Source organism: Arvicanthis niloticus, chromosome 16 (genome assembly GCF_011762505.2).
Source record: "Arvicanthis niloticus isolate mArvNil1 chromosome 16, mArvNil1.pat.X, whole genome shotgun sequence".
NCBI classification, from domain to species: Eukaryota; Metazoa; Chordata; class Mammalia; order Rodentia; family Muridae; genus Arvicanthis; species Arvicanthis niloticus.
The window spans coordinates 8286491-8294711 of NC_047673.1; the positions used below are offsets into that span (position 1 = coordinate 8286491).

At 47.4% G+C, this 8221-nt stretch overlaps 1 long non-coding RNA gene across 1 annotated transcript; it reads left to right on the forward strand.

Moving 5' to 3' along the window:
• The first annotated feature begins 5782 nt into the window (after positions 1–5782).
• LOC143434646 (uncharacterized) lies at positions 5783–7410 on the forward strand. The gene is made up of 3 exons (XR_013104284.1): positions 5783–5938; positions 6202–6337; positions 7274–7410. It is a non-coding gene; the product is annotated as an uncharacterized LOC143434646 (long non-coding RNA).
• Positions 7411–8221: the final 811 nt, after the last annotated feature.

Consider the following 8221-nt stretch of genomic DNA (forward strand, 5'->3'; position numbering starts at 1 on the left):
CTGGCTGACCAGTACCTGGTTTTATCATAGACCCTCCCCAACAGAGAGCTGCCAGTCCTTTTCCAGCCTGGAGGCAGTCTAAAGTTGGTGTAACTGCACTGATGGTGAAGAATCCTAGCTGCAGCAGGACCGAGGAGTGGGCATAATGTCTCTTATTTATATACATCATGGAGTTCATATTTGCCAGCTCCTCTAATTATCAGACTGCACCCTAAGCAAGGATGTCATACACCTTTCTTCACATAGGGAAAAAAGGCTTTCAAAAGTCTAAACAGATAACGGTAGGAAAGATAGATAGGACACCCCCAACTCTGTCTCGGTCTTCATGTTGTCAAGCATAACCGCGTTATAGCCTAATCATTGCTTGCACACAAGAAGACAAAGGGAAGTGGGAGATCCCTACCCACTGGGGATAAGCCCTGTGAAGTGAAGTTTTGGTTGTGTCACATGATGCAGACTCGTGTGGTGTTTTGCTGAGGCGAGACCCAATGGGAGGGACATATGGTGTTTGGAGAGAGTATAAATAGGACTCAGTGGACGGTGACACAGTGACAGGATGCTTCCACAGTTAGCTTTGCAATGCTTCTTGGTTTCTCATCTTTGATCTCACTGCTTCACTGAGAGAAGCATGGCAGAGAATCCTGGCATCCCAACTGATTCAGGTCGCTCCCACTACCTCGTGTTGATCAGCAGAGGACTGGCAGTTTCGCTTGGATCGTGCACCCCACCGCTGCTGATTTGTGTTTGGTATCCTGACATGACTGAACTGGGCTGCGGTTGTCCTGACAGAGATTGGAATTTTCCCAAGGAACTACTTCCAAACAGGTCCACACCCCCAGTCCTATTTACCGTCTTTTCTCCCTACTTCCGATGGTGGCTAGAAGTGGGGTTGAAAGCATTGGAGAACCCTTATTAAAAGTAGGTTTTAAACAAACTAAAGACTACAGCCCTGTGGCTCTGCTTTGCACCTTAAGAGATCTACTGGTCAGGGGCCTTGCAAGCTGACTCAGCAGTTAAGAGGACTGGCTGCTCTTTCTGAGAACCCAGGTCCAATTCCCAATACCCACATGGTGGTTTATAAACTGTCTGTAATCCAGTTCCGAAAGATCTAATGCTCTCTCTGGCTTTCCCTGGGCACCAGAATGCATGTGATACAGAGATACACATGCAGACAAAAACACCCATACACATAAAAATAAAATGAAGTTATTTTTTAAAACTACTTTAAAATTACTGGTTAGTAAAACACTAAATTAATTTTTATAGTAGGATGAGAACCTGGCTGGGAAATGTTTTTCATTAAAACATGACTGGGGGGCTGGAGAGATGGCTCAGAGGTTAAATGTACTGACTGCTCTCCCAGAGGTCCTGGGTTTAATTCCCAGAAACCACATGATGGCTCACAACCATGTGTAAGGGATCTGACACCCTCTTCTGGTGTGTCTGAAGACAGTGTACTTCCATAAATAAATATTTAAAAAACCCACATGACTGGGATTTTTGCCTCTAGACAGACACAATAATTAGGGTCTAGGGCTGCCTGAAGTAATTAACAATAGACAGTCATAGGAAAAAAGACGGTCAAATCCCTCATGGCATCTCCCAGGAATCTTTAACTCAGCTTCTAGATGTCTCAGTAGCTAGGCATACATGGGCTCAAGCAACAAGCAGATACAGACACGCATACAGCAAAATATTCACTTTAAAAATTAATTTTTATGAAAGTGAATATTTTGCCTGTATGCGTGTCTGTATACTGCTTGTGTGCTTGGTGCCCATGTATGCTAGCTACTGAGACATCTAGAAGCTGGAGTTAAAGATGCCTGTGAGATGCCATGAGGGATTTGAACCGTCATTTTTCCTATGACTGTCTATTGTTAATTACTTCAAGGCAGCCCTAGACCCTAATATTGTGTCTTGTCTAGAGGCAAAAAATCCCCAGTCATGTGGTTTTTAAATATTTATTTATGGAAGTACACTGTCTTCAGACACACCAGAAGAGGGTGTCAGATCCCATTACACATGGTTGTGAGCCATCATGTGGTTTCTGGGAATTAAACCCAGGACCTCTGGGAGAGCAGTCAGTACATTTAACCTCTGAGCCATCTCTCCAGCCCCCCAGTCATGTTTTAATGAAAAACATTTCCCAGCCAGGTTCTCATCCTACTATAAAAATTAATTTAGTGTTTTACTAACCAGTAGATTTTAAAAGTAGTTTTAAAAAATAACTTCATTTTATTTTTATGTGTATGGGTGTTTTTGTCTGCATGTGTATCTCTGTATCACATGCATGTCTGGTGCCCAGGGAAGCCAGAAGAGAGCATTAGATCTTTCGGAACTGGAATTACAGACAGTTATAAACCACCATGTGGGTATTGGGAATTGGACCTGGGTTCTCAGAAAGAGCAGCCAGTCCTCTTAACTGCTGAGTCAGCTGTGCAGGCCCCTGACCAGTAGATCTCTTAAGGTGCAAAGCAGAGCCACAGGGCTGTAGTCTTAGATTTGTTTAAAACCTACTTTTAATAAGGGTTCTCCAATGCTTCAACCCCACTTCTAGCCCACCATCGGAAGGTAGGGGAGAAAAGACGGTAAATAGGACTGGGGGTGTGGACCTGTTTGGAAGTAGTTCCTTGGGAAAATTCCAATCTCTGTCAGGACACCAGCAGCCCAGTTCAGTCATGTCAGGATACCAAACACAAATCAGCAGCGGTGGGTGGCACGATCCAGCAGAAACTGCCAGTCCTCTGCTGAATCAACACGAGGTAGTGGGAGCGACCTGAATCAGTTGGGATGCCAGGAGTTCTCTGCCATGCTTCTCTCAGTGAAGCAGTGAAGATCAAAGATGAGAAACCAAGAAAGCATTGCAAAGCTAACTGTGGAAGCATCCTGTCACTGTGTCACCGTCCACTGAGTCCTATTTATACTCTCTCCAAACACCATATGTCCTCCCATGGGTCTCGCCTCAGCAAAACACCACACGAGTCTGCATCATGTGACACAACCAGAAACTTCCACTTCACAGGGCTTATCCCCAGTGGGTAGGGATCTCCCACTTCCCTTTGTCTTCTTGTGTGCAAGCAATGATTAGGCTATAACGCGGTGTATGCTTGACAACATGAAGACCGAGACAGAGTTGGGGGTGTCCTATCTATCTTTCCTACCGTTATCTGTTTAGACTTTTGAAAGCCTTTTTCCCTATGTGAAGAAAGGTGTATGACATCCTTGCTTAGGGTGCAGTCTGATAATTAGAGGAGCTGGCAAATATGAACTCCATGATGTATAGAAATGAGAGACATTATGCCCACTCCTCGGTCCTGCTGCAGCTAGGATTCTTCACCATCAGTGCAGTTACAACCCAACTTTAGACTGCCTCCAGGCTGGAAAAGGACTGGCAGCTCTCTGTTGGGGGAGGGTCTATGATAACCAGGTACTGGTCAGCCCAGGAAAATGCCCTTATTGCATAGCACAAAAATAGTTCTATGCAATGAATAGGTGTGTTCTTCAAATAAATGCTTATAATCAATTCTTACTCAAACTGTTGGTGGCCACAATCGGTGGGGCCACCAGGGCCAGGTCAGGGTAAGTTATGTCCCTAATGGGATCAATGGCATAGAAGAGGAGACAGGAAACTTGAAACTTTTCCCCCATCACATGAGGACATACCAACACTTCCTGCTCTAAACCAGGTAGCCTCTTAACCCAGACCAGATGTTCTAGGAAGCCTCCAGACCCGATCTCCTGACTTTTTTCATCTTGGACTTCCAGGCCTAAGCACCAGGAGAAGTAACAGTTGAGCCATGTGGTCTGTGCTCATTTGCATCAGGGGTCCAAGCACACTAAGAAAGCAGGAACCCCAGGAGCTCCGTGTCTCAGGAAGGGCTGGCCCAGCTGGTTGGAGGAGGGTGGACCCTGGAGCCCTGGTCAAGGATGAAGCAAATGTGTGAAGAACAGAAGCCAGGGTCTCTCTCCTTTTCTGCAGAGTTTGGAAGAGTGTGGTCAACAGATGTGGGCGTAATAAATGGTGTCCTCTTGCATTGGCCACTTCACAAAATATTGTAAATAGAGGCCAGAGGTGACTGGGGGAGATTTATGAAAATAATTGTGCCTTTGGTGGTCCCAGCAGAGGAACATAATCCAAACACAGATTGGCTGGGGCCAAGGCAGAGTAGAAGGCAGACCCTTAGTCAAAGGCAGATGGATGGATAGTGGCAGGCAGGGACTCAGTCTAGGTGAGACACAGAACACATCTGATCGCTCCGGATGTGTGGCCCACCCTGTTGAAGTTCCTCAAAGTCAGGCGAGCCTGCCCAGAGCTGCCTGAGAGACTTACTCAAGGCTGTACCTCCAACACAGAAACATTGATTGCAGCTTTCTGAGAGCAAGGGGGAGTTCAGACTGCTACTACTTGCCCTCTAGGCAGGGGCCCAGTACAGGAAAAGTAGCCCCTATGACTATGGAAGGAGCTTCGTGTGTGGCTCCATGAGCAAGGGGTATATTGTCCCAGCTGGTCCTTTGGGGAGTAGAGTTCTGACTCCCAGACTTTTATGTCACAAGCCTAATAAGACCTCCTGCCCTCACATTACCAGGGAGAAGAAACTGGACTTTTATGACATTTCACATGCTTTGTATAATGACCAAGTATTTCATTCTAATGAGCATGATTTAAAAAGACCCAGGCAGCTTTGAGAGTAAGCTTTGTTTCCTGCAGAAAGAGATGTTGATAGAAATGAGAGCATGTTAATCACAATAGAAGCAGAGGGCCTAAGCCCCGAGTATCCCACAGAGACTCAAAGGGGATGCCCAAGGCTCTCTAGGGCTCAGGTAGTGTGTCTGGTCTTGGGCTGAAGAGGCCTAGCAATGATGGAGAGCTAGAGATGGTAGAGACTGCACCTGGTGGAGAGTGCACCTGGTGGAGAGTGCACCTGGTGGAGACTGCACCCGGTGGAGACTGCACCTGGTGGAGACTGCACCTGGTGGAGACTGCACCTGGTGGAGACTGCACCTGGTGGAGAGTGCACCTGGTGGAGAGTGCACCTGGTGGAGACTGCACCTGGTGGAGACTGCACCTGGTGGAGACTGCACCTGGTACAGACTGCACCTGGTAGAAACTGCACCACTCTCCTGCTGCAGTGGATCTCAGAGGTCTTTGAAGACTCACCATGTAGGAAAGGAGATCGCTTGTGGAGAAGACCAGGTGTGCTGCATCACTCCCATGGTGAGATTTGGAGGCTTTTTTGTGAAACCATTATGGAGTAAGACTACTGAGCTCTAACCTGCTGATCAAGGTCACTTGTGGGCCCGTTGGACAGGAGCTCAGGTAAAGATGTCCTTGAATAACCCAATGGCCTAAAAGCCAGCCTTTTATCTACAGTTTGCATAACAGGAGTACAGGACAGGATTACAAAGAATACATCCAAGCTCTGGCCCAGAGATCTCCCTCTGACCGGGGAAAGGGAGGCTGGAAGCTGTGCTCAGCTCTGCCCTTGTGATCTGGAAGAAAGGGGCATCCACAGGCCATGTGGTCAGGCTTTGGTCTTCTCTGCCCATAACCATGTGTTTGTCATGTCATCTGTCCTCTGGGGAAGGACTCGGGGTGGTCAGCACAGGCACTGTGTGGTGCTGTGCTGAGTCTGAAATGCCCTTCATGGCCAGCTGGAGGCCATCCTGGCTTGAACTGAGCCTGCAGTGACTAAGCCATGCTGCCCAGTAAAGCCAGTGCCCACAGGGATCAAGCCGTGGGTTATGAATGCCGGGGAAAGCGTTCCCAGCAGCCGTAAGGAAAGCAGTCGACTGTAGTGGACATCTCCTGGTAGAGGCTGTGGTTTGCTGACGTCTCATGTTAAAGTGATGAGCTTTGCATCTGTTGGTTTAGAAAAAGGAACCTGGATCCACACAGAACCGGAAGAGGTCTACAGATACTATTTGGAGAATATCCAAGGTATTTACAGCAACTCTACACATCTTTGGAACTGACACAGCTACTTTGGTGTGACAGTGGGTTTTTTTTTTTTTTTTTTTTTTTTTTTTTTCCTTATAGAATGGGCAGTCAACTGTAGGCTGCCCAAGGACTGCTCTGCTCTGCTAGCTAGACCTATACCCTTGAGGACACAGGCTCTGGGTATGCCAATGCCCTGGAATAGTCAAGCGACCCACCTAGTAGGGATATTCAAACAGTACAAATTTGCTCTGTCCGTTCTGTAGCCCTGAAGCCTAAAGGCAAGAAAACCCACATCTCCCAGGAGGTCCTGTCTGTCTCTCCATCCTCATCCATCCATGCACCTCTGCCTTCCTGGTTTTACACTTGGCCTCTGCCTCTTTTTGTATGCGCCCTCTCCAGGTGAGTCTGCGCCTGTCTCTCCTCCTCCTAAAGCAGCATTCTATGGGACCAGTGCTCATTTTACCTGGGTAGGAGTTCACTTTAATTACATCTCAAAGGACCCTGCTGTGAGGGTTTGGGCTAGTCTTGGGCTGGCAAAGCTAGGGAAGACTCAGAGGTATTGGTCCTCACCTTGCTTGCTTCAAAGATGAGATCCATCTCTGGGTTTCCTGGGGGTGGCTGGGATGGTTCTGGATGATCCTCTGAGCGCTACTGCCCTGGAATTGCTGTACGCTCGCCTGCTTTTCCTCTCAGAGACAAAAGTACAGGTTTATGATCCTTAACTTGGCCCTCAAGCTCACAGCATGAACAGGCGTGGGAGAATTATCAACTTGCTGGATAATGAAGGCGGCAGAGGGCGACTTAAGGGATGAATGGCTGTTCTCCAGATTCAAAAAAGGAATATAAGACCTGGCTCAGGCACAAAAGGGATCCCTGTCCTTCAGTGACATTGGATGTATGTAACATGGCCTGTTAGCTTATTTATTCTTGAGAGCAAACATTAAAGGAGTCTTTACTGGAAAAGATCTGTGGATTAATGTGTAACTTAGAGTTAGCAAGTAGTTATAACAAGTATCAAGGTGAACAGGGCACCTGCCAGAAGACAAACATCCTGGCAGGGCTGGGGACAGGGCTGTGCCTGCCTTCCCAGCCAGTCAAGGGTGTCACTACCCAAGAAGCCATTGTCCCTGTCACACAGACTTCTGGGGAACTTTTCATAATGTTGGATGAGTTCTGTGTCCTCTGTGAAAGAACTGTTAATTCACGACATGAAGATACTATTTCATGTTTTAGTCCTTAACTACAAATTCTGTTTCTAAAGTTTATTTTATGTGTATTGGTGTTTGTTTTGCTTCTGCATATTTGTCTGTGTATCATGTGTGTGCTTGGTGCCAGTGGAGGTCAGAAGAGGGCATCAGAACCCCAGGAATTGGCCGAAAGGCCCAACGTGGGAGCTGAGAATCAGAATAAGGTCTTCTGGAAGAACTGTTAACTATGGAACCATCTCTCCAAACCCAACTTCAAATTCTTGATATACAAATTTCAAAACGTGCTGATGTGTTTGGTGAAGTTAATACGTGGAAATACCATCAAGGACCACTCTTCTCCCCAGATGGTCCCTGTCTGCATTTGATCTTCACGGAGAATCAGGGATTCCTGTTAAAATTGCTATTGGAAGCTGAGGGCAGGCATGGAAAAGGCTGCGTCCAAAATCTAGCTTGACAAGTTAATTTGGTCACATTCTTAGGGTAAGCCTCCCCTGTCATCACTCCGCAGAGCACACAGGGGACTCTCATTTCCAGGCAGGGTTGAGGGAAAATCTGAGTCCATCTCTTCTGAGCCTGCTTATCCTCCGCCCCGGATGGAGCATGCTACAGAGAAAGGTGGCTACAGTAGCCTGGTGTCCTTTAGAGACAGAATGTCCCCTGTCACCTCCTGACTCCTACAATTTATAAAATGAAGGACATGGGAATGATATGATGCCTTCGGACTCTGTAGAAGCGGATCCGACCAGCATGGAACCTGCCCAGCACGGAACCCGGTCCTTGAACAGCCAGCCTTCATCATCAGGGAGTGTGACAGGCAACTTGGATATAGTAGTGGTTTGAGCTAGACCTGGCACCTGTCCCTTCTTCCTGCTGCAAGGAGTTATGGCCAATAGCTGGTTCTCACAGAGTGGAAGGGACAGCCTGTGGGCTGAAGGCTGAGCCAGAGGCTCACCCAACTCTTCCACTATGAGCGGATGCTCATAACTTTAGCACTACTGAGAAGTGTCCTTACAAGATGGGAGAGCAGCAAGACACGAGGGACTGGGTCGGGGTAACCATGTGGGATTGGCAACTC